The sequence below is a fragment of the Pristis pectinata genome, chromosome 6 (assembly GCF_009764475.1).
Source record: "Pristis pectinata isolate sPriPec2 chromosome 6, sPriPec2.1.pri, whole genome shotgun sequence".
Taxonomy (NCBI): Eukaryota; Metazoa; Chordata; class Chondrichthyes; order Rhinopristiformes; family Pristidae; genus Pristis; species Pristis pectinata.
The window spans coordinates 54,174,169-54,194,983 of NC_067410.1; the positions used below are offsets into that span (position 1 = coordinate 54,174,169).

Genomic DNA, 20,815 nt, shown 5'->3' on the forward strand with positions numbered 1-20,815 from the left:
ACCACATTTTCCCTGTGTAGTTGTGTTCACCTCATTACAAAGTACTCAAGCTATGGCATAACTAGGGCTGAATACAGTCCTAGCATCATCTCCCTGGTCTTATATTCTCTCAGCTAATAGAGGATAGCAGCCTTTGTGCCTCTTCAATCAACCTTCTCTACCTGCTCTGCTACCTTTAAGTATCTGTGGATATCCTGTTATTCTGCACTACTTAGTATCTTTGTATACTGTACATTCCCTTGCTTTTTTGCACCTCCCCAAATGCATTATCTCACACTTTTCTGGATTGCCACTTTTAGAACACAGAACAGTACAGGCCCCTCGGCCCGCCATGTTACACCAAACTAATTAAACTAGTAATTAAACACCTAATTAAACTAATCCCTTCTGCCTACACAATGTCCATATCCTTACATTCTCTGCACTTTCATGTGCCTATCTAAGAGCTTCTTAAACACCTCCATTGTATTTGCCTTCACTCCCACCCTTGGCAGCACATTCCAGGCACCCACCACTCTCTGTGTAAAAAAACCTGTCCCACATATCTCCTTTGAACTTACCCCCTCTCACCTTGAAGGGATGCCCTCTAGTATTAGACAATTCAACCCCAGGAAAAAAATACCAGCTCTCTCAGAAGTTTATAAGATTATATCAGGTTTCCCCTCAGCCTCTGCTGCCCAGAGAAAACAACTCTAGTTTGTTCAACCTCTCCCTATAGTACCTGCCCTCTATTCCAGGCAACATCCTGGTAAACCTCTCCTCCACCCTCTCCAAAGCCTTCACATCCTTCCTGTAATGGGATGACCAGAATTGAATGCAATACTCTAGATGCTGCCTAACCAGTTTTGTAAAGCTGCAACATAACTTCCCAACTCTTGAATTCAATGCCTCCACTAATAAAAGCAAACATGCCATATGCCTTCTTTATCACCCTATCAACTTATATGTTTTCTGTTCAACTGACCAGATCTCTGTGTCTACAACTCTGTTGACAAGAATTGGACCAAGAAACTGCTCACACGTGGCTGCTCCTGGCCTTCAGCTCAACTCTCTGACATTCATTTTACAGTGGAAAATTGGTACTGACATTCATTTTACAGTGGAAAACTGGTACTGACATTCACAGCCATCACTGACAAAACAATTTAAAACACTATCCTACTTCCTTTTGTCAAATTTGCTCACTATTCCTGGATTATCCTACAAAGCAACTGTTATTTTTTCTATAAAAACTATCCTAAACCACTTTCTAAGCATTGTAGGACTGAGACTTCTTGGTTAGCTGCCATGTCCTTCCCTTTGCCCACTGGACCAATTTTCTGGGTGATATGAGGCCAGCGGAGAGGGCTGGTGGTGCTTGTGGTCATGGTTGGTGAGGACGGTGGGTTGGGCTGGAGAGAGGTATTAAAGTTGTATAGTTAAGGGATAGGATGGGACACAATCGCTGAATGATTAGCATCAGGCTTACTGACAAAGTCATCCATGAGTTCTTTGCATTCAATAAAGAAGAGAGTAGAAATGACAGAAGAGAGCACTTTAAGATGACAATTTGTAGGAGTGAGAAACAGACACGGCTATTAGATTATACCTCATTATCAGATGATATCTGATTATCATTTTATCAAATGATCCTGGATTAGTGGGCAGTTTTATAGTAAACGGTGCTTTGTGAGGGCCAACCTGACTTCCTGACCAACAAACCTCAATCAGTAAGGAGAAGCAGCAACATCTCCGCCACGATTATTCCCAACACTGGTGCCCCAGAAGGCTGCATCCTCAGCCCCAACACTCTACTCCCTATACACTCATGACTGCGTGGCCAGATTCTGCTCTACAAGTTTGCAGATGACACCACCGTAGAGGGCCGAATCTCAAAAAACGATGAGTCGGAGTACAGGAAGGAGATAGAGAGCCTAGTGACATGGTGTCATGACAACAACCTTTCCTTCAATGTCAGCCAAACAAGAGAGCTGGTTATTGACTTCAGGAAGGGGCGGCGGTGCACACTCTCCTATTTACATCAATGGTGCTTAGGTCGAGAGGGTTGAGAACTTCAAGTTCCTAGCAGTGACCATCAGCAATAGCGTATCCTGGTTCAACCACGTAGATGCCACGGCCAAGAAAGCTCACCAGCGCCTCTATTTCTTCAGAAGGCTAAAGAAATTTGGCATGTCCCCTTTGACCCTCACCAATTTTTAATCGATGCACCACAGAAAGCACCCTATCTGCATGTATCACGGCTTGGTATGGCAACTGCTCTGCCCAGGACTGCAAGAAACTGCAGAGAGTTGCACATCATAGAAACCAGCCTCCCCTCCATGCACCCTGTCTACACTTCTCGCTGCTTCAGTAAAGCAGCCAATATTCTCTCTTCTCCCCGCTCCCATTGGGCAGAAGATACAAAAGCTTGAAACCACCACCAGGCTCAAGGACAGCTTCTATCTCGCTGTTATAAGACTATTGAACAGTTTCCTAGTACGATAAGGTGGACTCTTGACCTCACAATCTACCTCGTTTTGACCTTGCACCTTATTATCTGCCCACACTGCACTTTCTCTGTAACTGTAATACTTTATTCTGCATTCTGTTATTGTTTTACCTTATACTAGCTCAATGTACTGTTTTAATGAATTGATCTGTATGGACAGTATGCAAGACAAGTTTTTCCACTGTAACTTTGTATCTCAACTGTATTCCACTGTATCTCAAAAATAAATCAATTTACCAGTTTACCAACCAGAATCACTGAACCACTTATCTGGCTTATCTAGTCAAATTAGACACACAGAGGTTGGTGAATCTCAAGAATTCTCTACCCCAGAGGATTGCAGAGGCCAAATCATTAGAAGAATCAAATTTTTAAAAGATCAGGAAATTTAGAGCTATGAGGAACAAGCACAGAAGAGTTAAGGTCCGAGTCAGATTCACATTGATGTATTCACATCAAACGGCAGAGCAAACGTCAGGACTAGGTGGTATCCTCCCACTCCTGTTCTCTTGTGTGTTCTGAATGAGGGAGCGGTGATCGAAAACTCTGTCAGGTGAATTGCCAGTGTAAGAAACAGGAACCATTGTAAGGAGACTATTAACAAGGCGGAGAAAAACCTGTGGTTAAACAGACTGGTAGCTACAGACGTATTTTGATGGATCAAGCTCCAAGTGGTAGACAGCTTAAGTTCTGGAAGAACTCTAAGGAAAACTGGGAGAGAATTTTTCTTTCCCTAAGGATGCGTATGTAGAAAGAAGAACAATGAGAAAGAAGAGGAACGTGGATGTGTACAATACTAGAAAGTGTTCAGGGATGGATTTCATATGTTATACGAGTTCTAAAATGTACAAGTTTTGTTCTGTTGTTCACTACAGATGGATAAAGATGTCCTACAATGATTTTTTCCCTGCCAACTTCTCTCACACCTTGTGCAGAAATCTTGACAGCTACTATAGAATGCACTGTTTTGAATTGGTAATGCTACAAGTAGGAATGATTTGCTTCCTGTGTGGTTTGTGTTATTAAGACCACCTGTAAGAAGCAGAGATGCAATTTAATCGTATAATGCGATTCAATCCCTTCAGTTAGAGCCCTGAAGTGATCTTGTAGCTTACCTTGGATTTAGCATGCCAAGTAAAGTGAAGACTGTTGGTCTCCCCTGGTACGAGTAATTTAAAAGGGAGCGCACAGTGACTAATAACATCATTCCGCACATAATACAACTCAGCATCAATACCTGTTGAGAGAAAAAAAATGTTGCCTGTAATGCAGGTTAACTGTACTGATAATTAAATAAGACAAAGTATTTCAACCAGAAATTGTGGTTTGCATTTGACATGACAAAATGTACTCTAAAGAGACTGCAAGTATCATAACACAAATATGACTCACAACACCATATGTGCTAACACAAAAAAAGGTTAAGCAGATTTCAAGATACAGTCCCTATACTTTAAAATTGGCACATTCATGAGATTGCTTTGTGCATGTTCAGTGGGATAGTGTGTGGATCCTGAGGTTTCATCACTTACCATAAACCTCTCTTCTTTACTCACATGCAATAATGCATAGCCTCAGCAGCATCATTCCATTGTAGATGGTGATTACAGCTCCACTTTCTCCACAAGTGTAACCACAATCTGCCAGCCAGTTCTGAAGCACAACCATAATTTGCCTGCCACCTCTAAAGTGTAACCACAATCTGCCAGCTACCACTAACTTTAATTCTCTACCTCATTCCCATTCTTGTCTCCAAGGTTCATTGGAACAGTGAAAGAACAGAAGATCATCCATAGAGAATTCCACCTTTGGAGAGAAATTCTAACTCTGAATATAAAGTTAATTTGATTACAAATTGTCATAACAAAATTAATAGCATTGTATTATTTTCCACTGGCCGAGTACATTGACAAGGGGTAAGATAGCCACATAGTACATGCATGCAGACAAGTTGCTTAGTTTTATGCACAAAGACCCACATAGAATTATGTTGGCGATCCAGTCGCAAAAAAACTAAATATTCCTGAATACCCTCACAAATTTTGTGCATGTAAGTTTCCATACCATAAACTTTGCAACATGCACCAAGTCATAAAACTGCACAAAATACAGGCCAAGAGCCTGGTTCCACAAAGATAGCTTCCAGTAAAATTAGGCTCAATACTCAGCACTCAGAAACATTTTCAGTCCTTTACCTCAGTAACCATGGGTGGTGAAAATATTGAACTATAGCAGGACATTAAGTTTTCCAGCCAGTTACTTCCTAATTGGAATCAGAGGCAAATGTTCTAAACCAACAAGACTAATCACTGCCAAGGTCCCAGAGTTGGAGTACTGTACAAGGATGTACAATAAGATAAGACACAGACTACAGAAACCGACAAAACTAACAAAATCCATGCTTAATTTTCTTGCATTTTTGAAGATTGCCATTTCTTCAAGGTTCATCAGGCCACATCTTCAGACGTTGTACATTGTTTTCAATAGCTTATTCAATAACTTCAGTTGGTCCGTATATCGTAAATTAACTTTCATGTGTGATCAGCAGCATGATCTTTATTTATGGCCAACTTTTTGTATTATTCAACAATCTGCAGCCACATGGAATCATAACATGTGATCAAATTCAAGACACAAAAATGAACAAAAAAACACATACAATCTTGTAAGAAGCCATAAAGAAACAGCAGATTGAAATGTTGAGCCCTGTTTCTCAACACATAGAAGTCCTAGTCTGTCCAACATGTCCCTATAACTCAGTCCCTCAAGTAGAACATTGAAAACCTACAATACAATTCAGGCCCTTTGACCCACAAAGCTGTGCCGAACATGTCCCTAACTTAGAAATTACTAGGCTTACCCATAGTCCTCTATTTTTCCCAGCTCCATGTACCTATCCAAAAGTCTCTTAAAAGACCCTATCGTATCCGCTTCCACCACTGTTTCCGGCAGCCCATTCCAGGCACTCACCACTCTCTGAGTAAAAAACTTACCCCTGACATCTCCTCTATAACTACTCCCCAGCACCTTAAACCTCTGTTCTCTTGTGGCAACCATTTCAGCCCTGGAGAAAAGCCTCTGACTATCTACCAAATCAATGCCTCTCATCATCTTATATACCTCTATCAGGTCCCCCCTCATCCTCCGTCGCTCCAAGGAGAAAGGGCTGAGTTCCCTCAACCTGGTTTCATAAGGCATGCTCTGCATTCCAGGCAGCATCCTTGTAAATCTCTTCCATACCCTTTCTGTGGCCTCCACATCCTTCCTGTAGTGAGGTGACTAGAATTGAGCACAGTACTCCAAGTGTGGTCTGACCAGGGTCCTATATAGCTGCAACAATACCTCTCGGTTCCAAAATTCAATTCCACGATTGATGAAAGACAATACACCATATGCCGCCTTAACCAGAGTCAACCTGTGCAGCTGCATTGAGCATCCTATGGACTTGGACCCCAAGATCCCTCTGATCCTCCACACTGCCAAGAGTCCTACCATTAATACTATATTCTGCCATCATATTTGACCGATCAAAATGAACCACTTCACACTTATCTGGGCTGAACTGCATCTGCCACTTCTCAGCCCAACTTTGCATCCTATCTATGTCCTGCTGTAACCTCTGACAGCCCTTGATACTATCCACTACACATCCAACCTTTGTGTCATCTGCAAACTTACTAACTCATCCCTCCACTTCTTCATCCAGGTCGTTTATAAAAATCACAAAGAGTAAGGGTGCCAGGACAGATTCGAGGTACACCACTGGTCACTGACCTCCATGCCTAATACAATCCTTCAACAACCACTCTTTGCCTTCTGTGGGCCAGCCAGTTCTGGATCCACATTGCAACGTCCCCTTGGATCCCATGCCTCCTTACTTTCTCAATAAGCCTTGCATGGGGTACCTTATCAAATGCCTTGCTGAAATCCATATACACTACATCTACTGCTCTCCCTTCATAGATGTGTTTAGTCACATCCTCAAAAAATTCAATCAGGCTCGTAAGGCAGGATTATGCTAACAAAGCCATGCTAACTATTCCTAATCATACTATAGCTCTATAGTATAGAGGTATAGTATATACTATACTATACCTCTCCAAATGTTCATAAATCCTGCCTCTCAGGATCTTCTCCATCAGTTTACCAACCACTGAGGTCTATAATTTCCTGGGCTATCTCTACTCCCTTTCTTGAATAAGGGAACAACATCCGCAACCCTCCAATCTTCTGGAACCTCTCCCATCTCCATTGATGATGCAAAGATAATCAACAGAGGCTCCGCAATCTCCTCCCTCGCCTCCCACAGCAGCCTGGCTACATCTCATCCGGTCCTGGCGACTTATCCAACTTGATGCTTTCTAAAAGTTTCAGCACCTCCTCTTTCCTAATACCTACATGCTCAAGCTTTTCAGCCTGCTGCAAGTCCTCACTACAAATCACCCAGATCTTTTTCCATAGTGAATGCTGATGTAAAGTATTCATTAAGTACCTCTGCTATTTCTTCCAGATCCATGCACACTTTCCCACTGCTGCACTTGATAGGCATCTTTCGCATCTTATCCTCTTGCTCTTCACATACCTGTAGAATGCCTTGGGGTTTTCCTTAATCCTGCCCACCAAGGCCTTCTCATGTCCCCTTCTGGCTCTCCTAATTTCTTTCTTAAGCTTCTTCCTGTTAGCCTTATACTCTTCCAGATCTCTAACATTACCTAGCTCTCTGTACCTTTTGTAAGCTTGGCAAAATCCTTGTAAATCTTTTCTGCACACTTTTCAGTTTAATAACATCTTTCTTGTAGCATGGTGACCAAAACTGAACACAATATTCCAACTGCGATCTCAACAGTATCTTGTGCAACCACATCATAACCTCCCAACTTCTATACTCAGTGACTGACTGATGAAGGCCAGCGGGCCAAAAACCTGCTTCACTACCCTGTCTACCTGTGACTCCACTTTCAGGGAACCATGTATCTGAACTCCAAGGTCCCTTTGCTCTACAACAATCCCCAGGGTCATACTGTTCACTGTGAAAGTCCTACCTTGATTTGACTTTCCAAAATGCAACACCGCACACTTATCTGAATTAAACTCCATTTGCCATTCCTCAGCCCACTTACTCAGCTGATCAAGGTCCCCCTGTAATTTTTGATAACCTTCTTCACTGTCCACTATACCACCTATTTCAGTGTCATCTACAGTGATATTAGGCTAACTAATCCGTAGTTTCCCATTTTCTTTCTTATATAGTGGAATTAAATTTGCTGCGTTCTAATTGTTAGGAAATATTCTACAAACTAAGCCTTGGGATACAGGTCAACAGGTCCAGCAGATTTATTGGCTTTAGTCACATTCAGATTGCCAAATACTACCTCCTCATAAATGCTAATTTCTTATAGTTCCTCATTCAATCTAGGCCTGTTATTCTCCGCTGCTTTTGGCAGGTTTTGTGCATCTTCTTCCAGGAAGACAGACAAAATATTCTGTTTATTTCCTCTGGCATTTTCTTATTCTTCAATATAACTTCTTCCAACTCAGCTTGTAAAAGACCCACATTACCTTTAGCTAATTATACATATTTGTGGAAAAATGTCAGGTCATCCACTTCAGGAAAAAAACACAAAGCTGGATTACTTTTTAAATTTGAAGAGACTGAAAGTATTGACATTCAGTGCGACAAGGGTGTCTGCACAGTTAGCATGCAGATTCAGAAAGCAATCAGAAAGACAAACAGTATATCGATCTTTGTTGCAAGAGCGTTCAAGTCCAAGAACAGAGACAGCTTCCTCCAATTATATACACTCTTTTCCCCAGGGTAGGGGTGTCTAAAACTAGGGGGCATAGGTTTAGGATGAGAGGGGAAAGATTTAAAAGGGACCTGAAGGGTAACTTTTTCCACACAGAGGGTGGTGAGTATATGGAATGAGCTGCCAGAGGAAGTGGTTGAGGCAGGTACAACGGTATCAGTTAAGAAGATAGGCACATGGAAGGATGGGGCTTGGAGGGATTTGGGCCGAATGCAGGAAATTGGGACTAGCTGGGCAGATAACGTGGTCGACATGGACTGGTTGGGCCGAAGGACCTGTATCCATGCTGTATTGCTCGATGAGTCTATAACTGTGACAACCTTGGTGAGACTGCATTTGGAATACTGTCTCCATACCAGAATGGCAGATATAGTTGCGACTGAGGGATTGCAACTAAAATTCACCAGATTGAATCTTTGAAGTCCTGTTGTAAGAGAAAGGACTAAACAGAATCACAAAGGTTAATGAGAGGTCATCTGTTTGAAATTCACCAACCAAGGGGGCTATGGAGACTAAGTCACCAGGTATATTTAAGACAAAAATAAGTAGAGTTTTAGACACAAGGGAAAGGCATATTGCTGCCAAAAGGGCAATAAGCCAGATAATTGTTTGATAATTGCCAGATAATTGTTTGTTTAATCAAATTGTTCAGACAATATCTGCCCTTGAAAAGGCCATGTTGACTGTCTCTGATTAGTTCCTACATTTATAAGTGATCATTAATCCTCTTCCTTAATTTTTTGTTCCAGTGTCTTCCCTACCATTGGTGTTAGGCTCACAGGTCTATAGTTACCAGGCTTTTCCCTGCTGCCTTTCTTGAAAAGGGAGACCACATTTGCTGTCCTCCAGTCATCTGGTACCTCATTTGCATCCAGCAAAGATCTAAAAATCTCAGCCAGAGCCCCAACAATCTCTTCCCTTGCGTCCTGCAGTAGCCTAGGATAAATCCCATCTGGTCCTAGGGATTTATCCATCTTTAAATCTGCCAAGTACCTCCTCTTTATTTACAGAGACTTGCACTGAACTTTCATCCCCTTCACTGAGCTCTCCAATTACAAAGTCTGTTTTCTTTGTGTATACTGATGAGAAGTATTCATTTAGAAACTTGTGTACCTTCTGGCTCCACACACGGATTATTCATGTTGTCGCTACTGGGCTCTACTTTCTCCCTGGACATTCTTTTGACAGCCTTAATATTGTTATAATATGCCTTCAGATTTATCTTAATGCCATCTGCCAGTGATTTATCACGACCCTTGTAATTTCCTTTTTAGTGACTCCCTACGTTTTTATATTGACGAGCCTCCCTCGTCTGTAGTTCCCTATAGCTGCATTATGCTTAGCTTTTTAAAACTTTATTCCACCCTCAATATCCCTCGACATCCAAGGTTCCCTTTATTTATTACCCCTGACTTTTGCCTTGACAGGAATGTGTTGGCCCTGAACTCTTGTTATTTCTCCTTTGAATACTTCCCACTGTGCAAGTGGATGCTCCCAGTCTACCTTTGCCAGATCCTCCCTTTGGTTAATGAATTTGGCCTTCCCCCAATTTAAGACTTCTTTTTTCCTGGTCCATCCTTATTCTTTTCCATAACCACTTTATGGTTACCATCTTCAAAATAATCCCCCATTGACACTCCCTCTATACTCCCCATGATAAGGTTCAATGATGTATTGATCTATCCTCATCCTGTGTCAAAAGGCCCTCTTGGACACACTTCAAAAATTCTGCCTGCCCAGAGCCTTCAGTACCAAGGCAATCCCAGTTAATATTTGGAAAACTGAAACACTCCAGTACAATAACCCTATTTATTGCATCCGATTTCTGCCCTCATAGCTGTTCCACTATGTTTGGAGGTCTGCAATATACCCCGAGCAAAGTGACAACACTATTTATGTTTCTAATCTCCATCCATATAGTGTCATTCGAGCATGTGCCAGGTATAGAGAACTGAAACAGCATCTGAGGAGGCAAAGGAATGGTCAACATTGTGGGTCAAGACCCTGCATCAATACTGAGTGTAGAGGGGAAGATAGCCAATATATAGAAGTGAGGAGGAAGGGTGAAAGAGAAGGTGATAGGTGGAACCAGATGAGGGAAGGATGTTGGGCAGATGGAGCCAAGTGGGGAAGGGGGAGGGGGTGACCCTTACTGTCTGTTATATACATGAATGATTTGGATATGAATCTGGGAGGTATGATCAGCAAGTTTGCAGAAGACATGAAAACTGGTGCTGCTGTTGATAGGAAGTCTTAGGCTACAGGATGATATTGATCAGTTGGTAAGATGAGCCGGCCAATGGCAGATGGAACGTAACCCTGATAAGTGTGTGGGGATGCACTTTGGGAAGACTAATAGGGTTAGGGTTACATGCACAATGAATGCTCAGGCCCTAATGAGTCTTGAAGAACAGAGTGACGACTCTGTACAGGTCCAACATTCCCTGAAGGTGACAGCACAGGCATACAGGCTATTTACCTTCAATTTACCTTCATCAGCCAGGGCGCAGAATTTAAGAGCAGAGTAAAACTTCATTGCAGAGGAGATTCACAAGGATGTTGCCTGGGATGAAATGTTTCAGTTATGAGGTTCATCTGGGTTTGTTTTCCTTGGAATAAAGGAGGTGGGGTGGGTTGGGGAGCACAGAGACACCTGATACCGGTGCACAAAATTATAAGTGTCATAGAGCCGTACAGCTCAGAAATGGGCCCTTCGGCTACCTACCCTATGTCACTCATAACCTTATATACCTCTCTAAGGTCACCCCTCAGCCTCCTTCACTCCAGGAAACAATCCCAGCCTATTAAAACCCTCTCCATAACTTAAGTCCTCTAATCCAGGCAACATCCTGGTGAATCTCCTCTGTGGTAAATGCTACCACTGTATTCCTATGGTGTGGGAACCAGAACTGCATACAATACTCCAAGTATGGCCTTACCAGTATTGCAACATAACATCTTATATTCTATGCCCTGACCTATGAAGGCAACCATGCCACAGGCCTTCTTCACCAGCCTATCGACCTATGTTGTCACTTTCAGGGAATTATAGACTTGGACCCCAAGGTCTCTCTGTTCATTAACATTCCTTCATGCCCAACCAATTACTGTGCATGTCCTAACCCTATTTGACTTCCCAAAATGCATCACCTCAGATTTGAGATTAAATCTGTCAATGCTCTGCCCAGCTTTAAAACTAGCCTATCTCCTGCTGCAGCCTTGAACAACATTCCTCAATATCCACAACACCACCAATTAACTTATGATTTGCTAACTTACAAATCTTACTTGTTATGTTCACATCCAAGTCCTGATTATACACATAAACAGCAAATGTCCCAGAAGGTAGAACTTGCGGCATAATGCAGGAATTTTTTTTCCCAATGGTAGAAATATTTAAAACCAGAGGGCATAGATTTAGGTTAAAGGAAGAGGTTTAGAGTGGATTTGAAGAAGAAATATTTTCACCCAGAGGGGATGGTGGAGGCAGCCACAATCACAACATTTAAGGATCTAAACGAGCACTTGAATTGTCAAGGCATAAATGGCTACAGACCAAGTGATGGTAAATGGGATGAATATTAGTAGTTACTTGATGTGCGGCATGGACATGGTGGGCTGAAGGGCCTGTTTCTCTGCTGCTTGACTATCATTTGGTTGGCCCAGCCTATGTACCAATTAAAGGCCCCACAGTTATTTTATTAGCCTTGCTACATGCACCTCCAGTTTCTCAATTTACACTTTGCCCAATATTACCATTGCTGTTTAGGGGCCGATATAGACAATTCCTACCAATGTTCTCTGCCTCTTTCTTTCTACCAGCTGCAACCAAACTAATGCCATTTCTTGATTGTCTGAGCTATTAGTTTCCTCAGCCACCTTTATCCCACTCTTTAGCACCATGGTTATATTCCTCCTCCACTATTTTACCCAATTCTTCGAAAAAGTAACAATTCACAAAATTTAATTGTTAACCCGAAGTGACTTTCCAACCATGTGCCTGCTATCGGATTGTACCCATTTATTTCTATTTGTGCCATTAATTCATCCATCTAGTTACAAATGCTGCATGCATTCAGATGCAGAAACTTTTAATGATTATTCCCTGTTCTGGCTCCAACTGGAAGTATATACACTTATGTTTGCATACTCTGTACCTTCCTGACAGATTCTAGTCATTATTATTCATTTTGCGACCCTTTAACTTCCTGTATTTTCCCTCACCAGAGCCCCTCACAAATTATTTAGATAAAACTCTTCTCTACAGACCTAGTTATCTGATTTTCTGGGAGATTGGTCCTAACCAGATTCAAGTGAAGCCACCCCCAAAGGAAGAGCTCCCCCTTTCCCCAGTACTGTGTATAGTTTTAGTTACCTTATTATCGGAAAGATGTCATTAAACTGGAAAGAGTGCAAAGAGGGTTTACAAGAATGTTGCCAGGAGTCGTGGGCCTGAGTTATAGGGAGTAGTTGGCCTTTATTCCTTGGAGCATAGGAGACTGAGAAGTGATCTTATAGAGGTGTATGAAATCACGAGGGACATAGATAGGGAAAAACTAGAGGACATAGATTTAGGGTGGGAGGGGAATGGTTTAAAAGGAACCTGAGGGGCAAGATTTTCACAGAGGATGGTGGGTAAATGGAACGAGCTGTCAGAGGAAATGGTAGAGTTGGGTACAAATACATAATTTGAAAGACATTTGGGCAGGTACATGCATAGGAAAGGCTTAGAGAGATATGGGCCAAATGCCAGTAAATGCCAAATACTAGCTTAGATGGACATACTGGTCGGCATGGACCAGGTGGGCTGAAAGGTGTATTACTCTATGACTCTATTGCTTGCAATGCTCTAAGAATTCAAACCTTTTTCTGCCATACCAATCTATGACCCATCCATGCAATAATCTAGACTAATATCTGAGCAGCATATAAATTTGAATGGATCTTATTGATCTCATGCCAATTTGTATGCACCTCAGGTACCAATCCAGATTATTACCTTAGTGTTCCTCATTTTTAATTCAGACCCCAGCTGATTGTATTCTTTCAGCAGAACCTTTTTCTTCGTCTAATCGATGTCACGTTCTCACACTCTCCACTCCAAGTTCCTCTTCATCATAGCACCAAATAGGTAACACAGCCTTCAGGAGTCTCATTCGCAGCTGCATCTATCCCCCACCTACATTGTCCACAAAATCACGATGTTTCTCTTCCCTTCCCTGAACTGAATATGAAGGTAGACAAGCCTCCAGGGCCTGACAAGGTACAACCAAGAACTCGGTGGGAGGCTAAAGAAGAAATTGCAGAAGCCATGGCTGAGAGATTTACATCATCGTTAGCCACGTGAGAGGTGCCGGTACACTGGAGGGTAGCAAATGTTGTGTCTTTAAGAAGAGCTGCAAAGAAAAACCTGGGAGCTATAGACCAATAAGTCTAACATCTGTGATAGATGATATACTGGAGAGGATTCGGGAAGGGAAGGGAAGGGAAGGGAAGGGAAGGGAAGGGAAGGGAAGGGAAGGGAAGGGAAGGGAAGGGAAGGGAAGGGAAGGGAAGGGAAGGGAAGGGAAGGGAAGGGAAGGGAAGAGAAGGGAAGAGAAGGGAAGAGAAGGGAAGGGAAGAGAAGGGAAGAGAAGGGAAGAGAAGGGAAGAGAAGGGAAGAGAAGGGAAGAGAAGGGAAGAGAAGGGAAGAGAAGGGAAGAGAAGGGAAGAGAAGGGAAGAGAAGGGAAGAGAAGGGAAGAGAAGGGAAGAGAAGGGAAGAGAAGGGAAGAGAAGGGAAGAGAAGGGAAGAGAAGGGAAGAGAAGGGAAGAGAAGGGAAGAGAAGGGAAGAGAAGGGAAGAGAAGGGAAGAGAAGGGAAGAGAAGGGAAGAGAAGGGAAGAGAAGGGAAGAGAAGGGAAGAGAAGGGAAGAGAAGGGAAGGGAAGGGAAGGGAAGGGAAGGGAAGGGAAGGGAAGGGAAGGGAAGGGAAGGGAAGGGAAGGGAAGGGAAGGGAAGGGAAGGGAAGGGAAGGGAAGAGAAGGGAAGAGAAGGGAAGAGAAGGGAAGAGAAGGGAAGAGAAGGGAAGAGAAGAGAAGAGAAGGGAAGGGAAGGGAAGGGAAGGGAAGGGAAGGGAAGGGAAGGGAAGGGAAGGGAAGGGAAGGGAAGGGAAGGGAAGGGAAGGGAAAGACTAGGTCTGGAAGGACAGTGGTTGATTAGGGGTAGTCAGCGTGGCTTTGTGTGTGGGAAATCACGTGTCACAAACTTGCTTTTTCTGATGATGTGACCACAAAGGTCAATGAGGGCAAGGCGGAAGACATGGTCTGTATGGACTTCAGTAAGGCCTTTGATAAGGTTCCACGTGGTAGGCTGCTCTGGAAGGTTAGATCGCATGGAGTCCAGGGAGATCTGGCTAATTGGCTTCATGGTAGAAAGCAGAGGGTGACGGTGGAAGGTTGTTTCTTGGACTGGAGCCCTGTGATAAAGTATTGTGCTTCAGGGGTCAGTGCTGAGCCCATTGTTGTTTGTCACCTATATCAACGACATGGATGAGTATGTACAAGGCATAGTTACTAAGTTTAATGATGACATTAAAATAGGTAGCATAGTGGACAGTGAAGAAAGTTATCAAAAACTACAGAGAGATCGTGATCAGCTAAGAAGAGAGTTGACTGGGGAGAGTTTAAACTAGAACTGTTGGGGAGTGGGATCCGAACTGGAGCGACTGGGGAAGAGGTGTTTGGCTCTCAAATAGAGAAAGCTAGTAGTAGGTACGTGAGGGAGGATAGGCAGGTGACAGAGAAGGGACGTGCTCAGACCGGTTTGAGGTGTGTCTATTTTAACACAAGGAGTATTGTGAACAAAGCGGATGAGCTTAGAGCTTGGATAAATACTTGGAGGTACAATGTGGTGTCCATTACAGAGATTTGGATGGCTCAGGGACTAGAATGGTTACTTCGAGTGCCGGGTTTTAGATGTTTCAGAGAGGACAGGGAGGGAGGCAAAAGAGGTGCGGAGTGGCACTGTTGATCAGAGAGAGTGTCACAGCTGTGGAAAAGGTGGACGTCATGGAGGAACTGTCTACGGAGTCTCTGTGGGTGGAGGTTAGGAACAGGAAGGGGTCAATAACTTTACTGGGTGTTTATTATAGGCCGTCCAATAGTAACAGGGATGTCGAGGAGCAGATACTAGAAAGACGTGAAAATAACAGAGTTGTTGTGATGGGAGATTTTAAATATCCCAAAGATTGATTGGTATCTCCGTACAGTGAGGGATTTAGATGGGGTGGAGTTTGTTAAGTGTGTTCAGGAAGGATTCTTGACACAATATATAAATAAGCCTACAAAAGGAGAGGCTGTGCTTGATTTGGTATTGGGAAATGAACCTGGTCAGGTGTCAGATCTCTCAGTGGGAGAGCATTTTGGAGACAGTGATCATAATTCTATCTCCTTTACGATAGCATTGGAGACTGATAGGAACAGACAGACTAGAAAGGTGTTTACTTGGAGTAAAGGGAATTATGAGGCTCTCAGGCAGGAAATTGGAAGCTTAAATTGGGAACAGATGTTCTCAGGAAAAAGTATGGAAGAAATGTGGCAAATATTCAGGGGATATTTGGGTGGAGTTCTGCATAAGCATGTTCCAATGAGACAGGGGTGTCAAGAGAGGATACAGGAACCGTGGTGTACAAAGGCTATAATAAATCTAGTCAAAAAGAAAAGCTTACAAAAGGTACAGAGAGCTAGGTAATGTTAGAGATTTGGAAGAGTATAAGGCTAACAGGAAGGAGCTTAAGAAGGAAATTAGGAGAGCCAGAAGGGGACATGAGAAGGCCTTGGTGGGCAGGATTAAGGAAAACCCCAAGGCATTCCACAAGTATGTGAAGACCAAGAGGATAAGATGCGAAAGAATAGGGCCTATCAAGTGCAGCAGTGGGAAAGTGTGTATGGATCCGGAAGAAATAGTGGAGGTACGTCAGTATTCACTACGGGAAAGGATCTAGGGGATTGTAGTGGGGACATGCCGCAGCCTGAAAAGCTTGAGCATGTGGATATTAGGAAAGAGGAGGTGCTAGAACTTTTGGAAAGCATCAAGTTGGATAAGTCGCCGGGACCGGATGAGATGTATACCAGGCTGCTGTGGGAGGCGAGGGAGGAGATTGCAAAGCCTTTGGCGATGATCTTTGCATCATCGATGGAGATGGGAGAGGTCCAAGAAGGTTGGAGGGTTGCGGATGTTTTTCCCTTATTCAAGGAAGGGAGTAGAGATAGCCCAGGAAATTATAGACAGATGAGGCTTACCTCAGTGGTTGGTAAACTGATGGAGAAGATCCTGAGAGGCAGGATTTATGAACATTTGGAGAGGTATAGTATGATTAGGAATAGTCAGCATGGCTTTGTCAAAGGCAGGTCCTGCCTTACGAGCCTGATTGAATTTTTTTTTTTGAGGACGTGACTAAACACATCGATGAAGGGAGAGCAGTAGATGTAGTGTATATGGATTTCAGCAAGGTATTTGATAAGGTACCCCAGGCAAGACTTATTGAGAAAGTAAGGAGGCAAGGGATCCAAGGTGACATTGCAATGTGGATCCAGAACTGGCTGGCCCACAGAAGGCAAAGAGTGGTTGTTGAAGGGTTGTATTACGCATGGAGGTCAGTGACCAGTGGTGTACCTCAGAGATCTGGCCTGGGACCCTTACTCTGTGATTTCTATAAACGACCTGGATGAAGAAGTGGAGGGATGGGTTAGTAAGTTTGCGGATGAATCATAGGTTGGATGTGTAGTGGATAGTATCGAGGGCTGTCAGAGGTTACAGCGGGACAGTTGCAAAGTTGGGCTGAGAAGTGGCAGATGCAGTTCAACCCAGATAAGTGTGAAGTGGTTCATTTTGGTAGGTCAAATATGAAGACAGAGTATAGTATTAATGGTAGGACTCTTGGCAGTGTGGAGGATCAGAGGGATCTTGGGGTCCTAGTCCATAGGACGCTCAATGCAGCTGCACAGGTTGACTCTGGTTAAGAAGGCATATGGTGTATTGTCCTTCATCAATCGTGGAATTAAATTTTGGAGCCGAGAGGTACTGTTGCACCAATATAGGACCCTGGTCAGACCCCACTTGAAGTACTGTGCTCAGTTCCGATCACCTCACTACAGGAAGGATGTGGAGGCCATACAGAGGGTGCAGAGGAGATTTACAAGGATGCTGCCTGGATTGCAGGGCATGCCTTATGAAAGCAGATTGAGGGAACTCGGCCTTTTCTCCTTGGAGCGATGGAGGATGAGGGGGGACCTGATAGCGGTTTATAAGATGATGAGAGGCATTGATCGGGTAGATAATCAGAGACTTTTCCCCAGGGCTGAAATGGTTGCCACAAGAGGACATAGGTTTAAGGTGCTGGGGAGTAGGTTTAGAGGAGATGTCAGGGGTAAGTTTTTCACTCAGAGAGTGGTGAGTGTGCGGAATTGGCTTCCGGCAACGGTGGTGGAAGCGGAAATGATAGGGTCTTTTAAGCAACTTTTGGATAGGTACATGGAGCTGAGAAAAATAGAGGGCTATGGGTCAGCCTAGTAATTTCTAAGTTAGGGACATGTTTGGCACAGTTTTGTGGGCCGAAGGGCCTGAATTGTGCTGTAGGTTTTCTATGTTCTCAGTGGGCTGAGGAATGCAAATGGAGTTTAATTCAGATAAATGCAAGGTGTTGCTCCTTGCAAAGTCAAAGCCACGTGGGACTTTCACAGTGAACAGTAGGGCCCTGGGGAGTGTTGTAGAACGAGGGACCTTGGAGTTCAGGTACACGGTTCCCTGAAAGTGGAGTCACAGGTACACAGTGGTGAAGAAAGCTTTTGGCACGCTGGCCGTCGTCAGCCAGAGCATTGAGAATGAAAGTTGGGACGTCATGGTGGAGATGCTGGTGAGGCTGCACTTGGGAGTATTGTGTTCAGTTTTGGTCAGCCTGCCATAAGAAAGATATTAATAAAATAGACAAGGTGCAGAGAAGATTTACATGGATGTTGCTAGGACTCGAAGGACTGAGTTACAGGGAGAGGCTGGACAGATTAGGACTTTTTCCCTTGGAGCATAGGAGAGTGAGAGGTGTTCTTGCAGAGGTGCATAAAATCATGAGATGTGTAGATAAGGTGAATGCACTCCATCTTTTTCCTAAGATTGGGAATTCAAGAACTTGATGGCATAGGTTTAACGTGAGAGGGGAAAGGTTTAATTGAAATTTGAGGGGCAACTATTTTCTTTACACACATATGTGGAATGAGCTATCAGAGACAGTAGTTGAGGCAGCTACAATAACTTTTAAAAGACAGTTGGACAGATACATGGATAGGAAACGTCTAGGAAGATGACTCTATGATTCTAATCAAGTCTATATTTAAAACCAAGTTCCCTAGGTCAGCCCAATAAAAATGTGTTATTTAGTATTTAGGTAAATCACTATGTAGTTATCTAGAAGACTTATTTTATTTTACAACTGTATTTGTCCAGATCAGAACATACAACAGTACAGCATATGAACAGGCCCAATCAGCCCACGATGTTGTGTCGATCTAATTAAGCTAATGACACCTAATCTCTTCTAACTGCACATAGCTCATATCCCTCCGTTCTCTGCATATTCATGTGCCTATCTAAGAGCCTTTTAATCACTTCCATCATATTAACCTCCACCACCACCACCCTTGACAGCACATTTCAGGCACTCTCTGTATAAAAAAACTTGCTCTGTACCTCCTTTGAACTTTATCCCTCTCACCTTAAATGCACGCCTTCTGATATTAGACATTATGACTGTGGGAAAAATACTGGCTCTCTACTCCAACCACGTCTCTCATAATTTTATAAACTTCTATCAGGTCTCCCCTTAGCCTCCGCCGCTCCAGAGAAAACAACCCATGTTTGTCCAACCTCTCAATATAGCACGGTAAACCTCTTCGGCACCCTCTCCATAGCCTCCACATCCTTCCTTTAATGGGTGACCAGAACTGAATGCAATACTCCAGATACGGCCTAATCTGAGTTTTATAAAGCTGCAACATAACTTCCTGACTCTTGAACTCAGTGCCTCAACTAATAAAGGCAAGCATGCCATACGCCTTCTTTACTACCTTATCAACTTGTATGGCCACTTACATGGAGCTATGGACTTGGACCCCAAGATCCCTCTATATATCAATGCTGTTAAGGATCCTGCCATTAACTGTGTACTTTCCCTTTACATTTGATCACACAAAGTGCAATACCTCACACTTGGCCAGATTAAACTATCTGCCATTTTCTCCACCCATACCTGCAATTGAATCTCACTGTATCCTTTGGAAAACTTCTACACGATCCACAATGCCACCAGTCTTTGTGTTATCTGCAAACTTACCAACCCATCCATCCATGTTTTCATCCAAGTCATTTGTATATATCACAAACAGCAGAGATCTCAGTACAGATCCCTGCGGACCACCACTACCATTTGTTCAGCCAGAATAAATACTATCGACCACTACCCTGTCTCCTGTGGGCAAGCCAATTCTGAATCCAAACAACCAAGTCACCATGGATCCCATGCATCTTTATCTTCTGGATGAGCCTACCATGAGGGACCTGGTCAAATGCCTTACTAAAATCCATATGGACAAAATGCACAGCTCTACCTTCATCACCTCCTCAAAAAACTCAATCAACTTAGTGAGACATGACTTGCCCCGCACAAAACCATGCCAACTATCCCTAATTTGACCATGCTTTTCCAAATGTTCATAAATCCTATCCCCAAGATTCCTCTGCAATAGTTTCCCTCATTGGTCTATAATTTCCAGGATTATCCCTATTTCCCTTCTTGAGCAAAGGCACAACATTAGCTACTTGCCTGTCCTCCAGGACCTCTCCTATGGTTAGAGAGGACACAAAGACCTTTCCCATATCCACCACCTTCAAGCACATGTTCCCTCCTTTATCCTTGACTACCCTCTCCCTAGTTATCCCCTTGCTCTTGAAGAATGCCTTGGGATTCTCTTTAATCCTACTTGCCAAAGACTTTTCATGGCCCCTCCTGGATCAAGAAGGGACTTAGGAGTTATTTTCTGGCTTCCTCAAGGGCCCTGTTTAATTTTAGCTTCCTAAATCTTACATATGCTCTCTTTTTCTTCTTGACAAAATTCACAACCTGTCTTGTCATCCAAGGTTCCCTTACGTTGCCATCCTTGTCCATCCTTCTAATTGGAACATACCAGTGCTGTACTCTGTGCAGTTTGTCTTTAAACAACCTCCACATGTCAGATGTGGACTTGCCCAAAAACAGCTGTTTCCAATTAACTCTCCCTAGTTCCTGCCTAAATATTCTCGTATACTCTCATAGTCTGCGTTGCCCCAATTTAATACTTACCCACAGATTAGTCAATATGCAGAAAACTATCATGAATTTTACCATTCAAACATTTTATTGGATTGAAGGAGATACTTTACACAGTACTGAAAAGTGAGTCTTAAAATTTTCTTTTACTGCACCAATAACATATTACAATCAAACATATGCTCCT

The 20,815-nt window shown here is 43.2% G+C and overlaps 1 protein-coding gene across 1 annotated transcript in view; it reads right to left on the minus strand.

Annotated features, from left to right (window-relative positions):
- ryk (receptor like tyrosine kinase) overlaps window positions 1-3,721 on the minus strand; it is a 137,274-nt gene extending 133,553 nt beyond the window's left edge. The window contains exon 1 of the mRNA XM_052018855.1: window positions 3,604-3,721. The gene's annotated coding sequence lies outside the window, so the exon portion shown is untranslated. The remainder of the gene's footprint in view (window positions 1-3,603) is intronic.
- Between the last annotated feature and the right edge of the window lie 17,094 nt (window positions 3,722-20,815).